This window comes from Zingiber officinale, chromosome 4A (assembly GCF_018446385.1).
Source record: "Zingiber officinale cultivar Zhangliang chromosome 4A, Zo_v1.1, whole genome shotgun sequence".
NCBI lineage: Eukaryota > Viridiplantae > Streptophyta > Magnoliopsida > Zingiberales > Zingiberaceae > Zingiber > Zingiber officinale.
In genome coordinates, this window is record NC_055992.1 from 10482253 (window position 1) to 10490552 (window position 8300).

Genomic DNA, 8300 nt, shown 5'->3' on the forward strand with positions numbered 1-8300 from the left:
TTGACAATCACCTTAAATTTTTACTAGTTGATCACCCGTTTAGAGGAAATAAAAAAATCCTAAAGAATGTTGTAGTGAAATAACCTCCTCCAATAGTCATGCTTCAAGTGAAGAAATCATTGAAGAAATAGATAGTTATGGATTTCTACCAGTATCTCAACCTGGTTCTAATGAGATAAAAAAATACATTGCTAGGATGTGCAAGTATTATTGGAAGAAAAGGAGTATTTTTTGGAGCTGTAGTATTGGAAGTATCTACTCATTACTCATTCAACATAATTTAAACATCATCCATATTGACAAAAAATTCTTAGATATTATCCTCAACACTATGATAAATGTGCCTGGAAGAAATAAAGACACTATAAAATCATATGAGGAATTAAAATAACTAGTCAATAGATCAGAGTTGTATCAGAAGGAAATAACCAATAAATTTCTAAAGACTTGTTATATATTAGACAAAGGTGGTAAACAAGTTTTATGTAGTTGGTTGAAAGAAATCAAATTCCCAAATAAGTATGCCTCAAATATAGCTCGATGTGTGGATATGAACAAGTTAAAGATGTTTGGAATGAAGAGTTATGACTATCATATATTCATGTAAAGACTTATTCCAATAGTTTTTCATGACTTACTTTATCAAAATGTTTGGCTAACACTCACAGAATTGAGTCTATGTTTTAGATATTTGACAACAAGGTATATTATGATGGATGATATGCTTCGGCTAGAGACAGGCATTCCTCTCAGACTATGTAAGCCAGAGTGCATATTTTCACCCAATTTTTTTATTTAATGGAACATCTACCAATATATTTACCATATAAGCCATAAATAACTGGTCATGTGTAGTACAGATGGATGTATGCATTCGAACGATTTTTGATGAAATTAAAGAATAATATTCATAACAAAGCAAGAGTTGAGGGGTCTAATGCTTATTTAGTTGAAAAAATATCTTTCTACTCCTATTATTTTGTCGATAATGTGAAAACTAGACATCACAAGTGTCCTAAAAATTCTGATGATGTTCAATTAATATACCCATCAATGCTTTCTATTTTCAAGTTTCCTGGTAAGTCAATGTGTAAGATATCGTAAAATTTAAAATAATAAATATTATTGGACGAAAAATCTTATTGGATTTTTCAGGAATTTTTAGAAATTTTTTGGGATTTAAACGGAGATCGTATGACCCATTTCGAGGGGATGGATTTGGGGTACAGTGGAGGCCTATTTGGAACACCAATAAAGTGGGAGTTGATTGAGAAATTAACCTTAGGGTTAATTAATGATGCCTAGGTTTATATCATTTTTCCGATTTCTATTTCTCCTCCCTGATTCTTCTTTCCGTCTCCCTCGCGATTTCTCCCCTAACCCACGATACCGAACCCGTGCCTCTCGCCTTCCTCTTCTCTCCTTGCCCCGATCACGAGCCATCTCCTCTTCATCACCGGCTACTAGTGGACGCCGCCGGCCGAGCCTCCTTTCTTCCCTCTCCCTCCAGGCGCGTGGAGTCCTACCTCTCTTCTGCTCTTGACGTCGGCGTAATCCCCCTTTCTCCTGATTTCATCTTCGTGCCCTAGTTTTTGCCAACGCCAACAGAGAGCGACTTCTCCACCGCAATCTCGTCATCACACGTCGTTGGAGGGAAGGCGTTTCCGGATCTAGACGGTTCCGACCATCTTCGACGGAGCGATCCTCTCTTCGGCTGGGCTTGCGCGCGCGGCAATGACTCGGCCAGGGGGGGCCTAGGGCACGGCAGTGAGGAGTCGATTCGTATCGTTCCCGACCAATTGAGCTCCTTTCGCTTCTCCTCTTCAATCAGTTCACTGGAGGGCGAACCAGATCATCACCAATTGAAGTGGATCTTGATCTTCTTCTCTGCTCATGGGCAAGAACTGATCATTTGCCCTAGCCTTGATCTTGAAGGTAATTGGTTCTACTCTAGCTCTTGATTTAGATATTAAGCCTTTTCATGGTATTGATTTGGAGAGTTATCTTTTGGAAGGCAGCAACGTTGCTTAGTATTGAGCATTTCTTGGTGCTAGTGACCACATCACCGAAGTCAGCAACTAACTCTGCTTGTGTTGTGCCATTAGTAGCAGCTGGAAAAGAGGAGGTAAGGAAATATGTAGGATACATGTTTTGGGGATTTTACTTTGATAGTTGTTGATATAGATTGAGGATTGTTGGAGTTTGTGGTTGATTATGGTTTGATGATTTAGTTGATAGGTTATTGTAGGTTGATATCATTTGTGTTGTGGATGGGTAAATCAAGATTTGTATCATATTATATTGGAGACTTTGTGATTTGTGGTTGTTTGGATCGAAGTGAAGGATTGTGGATTATGTTTGGTTTTAGAAGGGATGGGATTAAGGATGGATTTATTATCGTATTGGATTTGGATCATTAGGTGGAGTTAAACATGATCGTTATTGGTATGAGTTGGATTGATTGGGGTTTGTATTGGGTTGGAATTTGTGGATATGGTGATTGGTTGATATAGATTGTTATGTAATCATTCTTTGGATTATTGGATTGATTGTTGGTTGGGTTATCAGATATGGTGGTTAAAGATTATTTGGAAGATTAATCAGAGATCAGATTTGAGTGGAGTTATCCTGATTGGGTGGGGATTTTATTTAGCTATTTTAATTCGTATGAATTTAGCTAAATAAAATATAAACATATTGATTGCAGGACTTTGGTTTGAGACGAGTGTCTCGACGTGGGATTTTCGGATCACGATCGACAGATTTAAGGCGGGTATTTCTTCCTTGGCCTCCATGTAGATTTTCTTGTACTTAGTGCATGGTTATTATTGGATGAATTAGGCTGCTTTATCTTATATCATGATCGGTTGCTGTTTTTCCTGCATGATACTTATGCTTGACCCTTGTGATGATCTATTTAATTCATATACAGTCTCCACTCTTGATATCTACTCTGTTGTAATTACACGTGTAGAGTATGTCTTGTAGGGATTGTCAGGTTGTTGGTATTCCCATGCTGATTGAGTATATGATGTGGACTGTACATAGGTGGGTATGTGTTATAGGAGTTATCTTGTTGACCGTGCATTTACATGTGGTGTGTACATACGTATTTGTCATGTACTTTTGGAGTTGTGTTGATTGTATGTTTGGGGTATATACACATGTCTGTTGTGTTTTTACTGGAGGATACATGTTGATTATACTTATATTTTGTGTACATGTGTTTGGTGGGATTATTGGAGATTTTTGGTTGATTATACATGTGTAGTGTGTACATATGTGTGGTGGGATACGTGGAGGTATCATGACGATTATACTCATGTTGAAGGTATTTATGAGATTTGGGGTGTTGCATGGATGATGATTATATATATATATCATGTTCATCATTCATTGCATCTGATGACCATTGTCTCCTTTGTTGTTGAGAGAGTCATCGGTTTGGTTTAGCGCCGCACACTAGGCCACTCATGGGTAGTGGTAGCTGGAACAGTTGACGCTCGTCCTGTTGTGCCACCCGGTCACGAGGTTTAGTGAGATCCGGCGTTGTAAGCAGTCAGGGACCCTGATGTTATGTAGCTAGATAGCTACTAGTGGACTGTCCACCTCGACCACTATATAGTGGGCTGGAGGGTAGTACAGTTGTCACGGACCCAAGCCTCTCGGCCATACTGGGGTCGTGGTGTCTGGAGAGGTGTCGGGGGTGACCATGGAGCATGCATACGTAGTTATTATTCTTGTATTTGATACGTGGTGCATCTGCATTTGCATACATGCCTAGTAGATACTAGTTGCATGTAATTGTCATTGTTGCACTTGATTGAGATATGGTTGTTGCATTTGGTTATCATGCTGCATACATGTCATTTATTTTATATGTATATGCAGTCGTATTTATATTGCACAGGTGTCACGGGTATATCTGTTGCAGATCCGGTGAGTTTACTGATCATTGTACCATGTGTCGATTCTAGATTGGATATGTATCTGTCATTATGTTAGTTGTGATTTGTACAGTTTATATGTCAGGTTATTATGTCAGATATGTTTAGGTGCATTGATTATGATAGTATGATCATGTTCTTTATTCCCTACTGAGACTGTATACTTATGATCTCCATGTTTGTTTATGGACCATGCACTATCTTGTCTATTACCCACTGAGTTACCTATACTCACCACCGCATATATACATTTATGTTTTCAGGTAGCTTGTAGATGGTTGGTGTCGCTCGGAGTATCCTGTCTGCCGGGTCCTACGGCTTCACCAAGTGCTTGTTTTCTTTTGTATATCTTTTTATTATTTTTTTGGCATTGTATTTATGTGTAGCCATGTGGCTATCTTATGATTTTGGTGTTGTATTTGTGTTTAAGCCGTGCCGGCATGCATTGTATTTATTTGGTTTATGTGGGCTTTCCTTCATTTTTTTCACTGTGTTTTTAGTACACCCGTGTGAGCTGTTTTATATATAACTGTGTGGTTGTGATTGTTTCATTCCAGCCGAGTGGGCTGTGATTATAACTACGTGGTTGTATACATATATATTCCAGCCGCATGTGGCTGATGTATTTTGTTTGTATTGATGCTTCAGATTGTCATTGGTACAGGGGAGATGTTGCCGAATTTTTGTCTGGCAGAGACTCCTTTAGGGGCGTGACACAATGGGTGTATATTTTTCTAGATGACTAACTCGAGAAGAATATCATGCTGTAAGAAGATACATACTCTTAAACTATGATGAGGTCAAACTATACATAAAGTAAATTGACTTCTCTAATCAAATATTTATACCCCATTTAAGTTGTTTGCTTGATATCCAAATTGTCTTAAAATTATATTCTTTCCCAGCTTGTACAATCAACAATTATTGTTGGAGCAATCAATGTACCTTTAGATTTTGATGTTTGGACAAAGGGTTTAAGTTAAAGTTTGCATCTATATTTAATATGCTCTATTAAGTGTGCAGGTGATAGGTACAAGGAAAGACCAAGTGTAATCTTGGCAAAGGTGAAGTCCAAGCATGGGAGTATTAGCGGTGTAAGTCCAAGCTTGTCCAAGTGTGACTTGGCAAGGTAAACACCTAGAGCAAGGGGCTCTTGGAAAGGATGAAGTCTTGGAGCGAGAAGCTCTTGGCAAGTGAAGTTCTGGGAGCGAGGAGCTTCTTGGTAAGGATGAAGACCCAACAACAAGGACAAGGCTGAAGGAAGCTCTTAAAGGCAAGGCATGAAGGATGGGGAAGTATCCAAGGGACGCAAGGCTGATAGAGGAAGCTAGAAGGCAAGGTCAAGGTTATGCGGGTGAGGACGAATGCATGAGTGATTGTACTCGGGGGTAAAATCCTAAGTTAGGGTTTACCAGTCGACTGGTATATATCTCAGTCGGTTTGTAGTTGAGAACTAGCAAACCTGAAATGGAATTCCAGGGTTTGTGGTTCTAGGGTCACCGGTCGACTAGTAAAGTACCAGTCGACTAGGCAGTATTCTGGGAGAGAACAGAATGCTTCTGTTCGCTCACCCCATAAAGACCAGCCAACTGATTCATAGTGAGCAGTTGACTAGAATCAAGCCATTAGGTTTTAACGGTCAAATTCCACAGAGGTTAGTCGACTAGTAAGTATTACAGTCGGCTTGTCGTGAAAATATAGCTTCGATATTTCCTCATAAGCTTTATATAATGGAACTTAGATTGGCTAGCTCAGAGTAATCCAAGAGTTCTTGATCAAGTTTGTGATAAGGTTTCTCTACTAACAAGGAGGATTGAGCTAGTCGAAGTTCTTGGGACTAATCCATTGACGGATTAAGGGATCGTCCACCTTTCCGGATAGTCGTGGAGTAGGAGCATCATCTTTGAACCACATAAACAAACGTGTTAGGGTTTATTTTCTTTCTTCTTGTCTTTAGGGTCATCTTTCATACTTGTTTAGTTGTATTTTCACTGTGCTAATAAGTATAGGAAAGTGAATAAAGTGGGTGACCATCTATTCACCCCTCTAGTATGTGATCAAGGTCCCAACAACTATATCTATAAAATCCATCAATGGGTACAAGTGAGTTAGCAACAAGTTAGAGGTCAAATTTGCATTAGAGTTCCAAATATATGTAAGTCAGAGAATTTATGAAATTTTTTAGTTCATGTATATTAAGAAGTGTCCTATTTTATATCATAACTATTTTTATTAGTGAAATACCGTAAAATATCAAATGTACATGATGATAGGATAATGAATATTGCATCAGAATCCCTCTATAAAAAATGGTGTACTCTGGTTACTATGTTCATGGCCTCAAATTTCACGTGGCACAACGAGATTCACGGAAATTAACCTATAATTTTGGTGTTTATGTCAAAGGATCTATGAACAACAAGAACACTAAGTTTGATTACTATGGTAGACTTGACGAAATTATAGAGGTTGAATATCCTGCATTACCTATAAAAAGGTGTGTTGTGTTCAAATGTTCATGGTATGATCCGACCCCAAGAACAGGTACCAGAATACATCCAGATTATAATTTAGTTAAGGTGAGGTTAATGCAAACAAAAGGTTCAACAAATTTAAACTTTTCATTTTCAGAGTGCAAGCAGGTTAAGTTTTCTATTTTGAATACCCTACGATGAGAAGAAGATCTAGCAAATGGTTGCTTGTTTGTCAAATGAAGCCTCACTCAACCATAGAAATTTTGAATACTATCACTACTCAAAACCATGATGCATTTTAGAATAAAGTGGAGAGACATTCGGTTGATTCAGAACTCCAATCCACATCTCAATTACTTGTAGATGTTAATATCACTTATAAGAATATAGATAATAGAGAGATGTCCAGCAGTGAGGATCTTGTTGAACTAATAGAGTCTAGCGATGAGGACTTAGAAACTGCTAATATTGATTAGTCAGATGTTAATGATAATATCAATATCAGTATTATTGTTCATTAAATAAGTTATGCTTCCATATTATTTTATATTTATATTATCATGTTAGTAAACTTTATTATGATGTGTTCTAATATTATTTTGTAGACATTATTATGGTAGAGCAGCATCAGGTAGTAACACTCCGTAGCTATCAGGTAGTAACACTCCGTAGCTACAAGGTGTTATAAGGTGTTGGGAAATCGTAAGTATTTTTTGTTATTAGTAATTTAAGTTCATATATGACTTTATTTATAATATATTTCTCATACCTTGATATTTTTCCGTATAGATTTACTCCAGATGGCCACTAAGTTGCCACCTATATAACCAAAAATATCAAAGAAAGAGTATACGCTTCTAGTACTATATGGAGGCATGTCGACCAAGAGATGAAGACATTTAATTATAATGAATTTATAGTAAGTAAATTTAATATATTTTGTAATCGATAATATATTTATCCTTTAATATACTAAATTTTTTATTCAACTTATAATAGCAAAAAAATATATAATTGGGAGGAAGGTCACAAGGAACAATTTAAAAATACTTGGAATACTTATTGTTCCAAAATTTACAAAGACCTTCTTTATTATATGAGAAAGAAGTGCACCAGACCGATGCTTGTGTCAACAGAAATATAGAGTGCATGGACGGCCACCTGGGTTGCAGAAAGGTGGTAAGCAAATGTTGAAAAAGCATGAACAGACAGGAATACATAGCCAGGTGACCCGAGCATAAGAATCACTTGGTATACGTCCGGATCCAGATCTATTGTTGAGCATGTCATGGATCTGGTGAGTTTAATTTAAATTTATATAAGAAAATTTTATATTTATTACCAAACTTGTATAATTTTATCCCAATTATGTATGTAGGAACACTAGCTCGCCAAAATTATAACAAAGAAAGATAATAAATTGGCATAAAACTTAGTTTACATGTGTTTCTCAACCTGCGGGTCAACCCAAGCCTGTCACGGGCTAACCCGGGCGAGTCGCGGGCCTAGGCGCACTACAAGAAAAACCCTCATAGACATCGGTGGAACAACAACGGTTTTAAGCAAAAACTGATGTCTTTGAGTATTTTACACCAGTTTTTCCAAAAATCGATGTCTATGAGTGCAGATTTTCGCTCATAGACATCGGTTTTTTAGCCGATATCTATAAACGCTTTTTTTTATTAATAGACACCGATTTTAACAGCGGTTTTTAAAACCCGGTGTTTATGATAAATAAAATAATTTAATTTTTCCAACAATACTTAGCCAAAATTTACAACACTTCACTCTTCCCTCCAAACCTAAACCTTCCTCTTCCTAGATCGCGTCGTCCTTCCCCTTCCTAGATAGACGCCCCTTCCTCTCCCAATCAGAATCA

General features: G+C 37.4%; 1 long non-coding RNA gene across 1 annotated transcript; it reads left to right on the forward strand.

Moving 5' to 3' along the window:
- The first annotated feature begins 1340 nt into the window (after nt 1-1340).
- On the forward strand, nt 1341-2767 carry LOC121973125. Its single transcript, XR_006109390.1, has 3 exons — nt 1341-1935; nt 2015-2125; nt 2708-2767. It is a non-coding gene; the product is annotated as an uncharacterized LOC121973125 (long non-coding RNA).
- The last annotated feature ends 5533 nt before the right edge of the window (nt 2768-8300 follow it).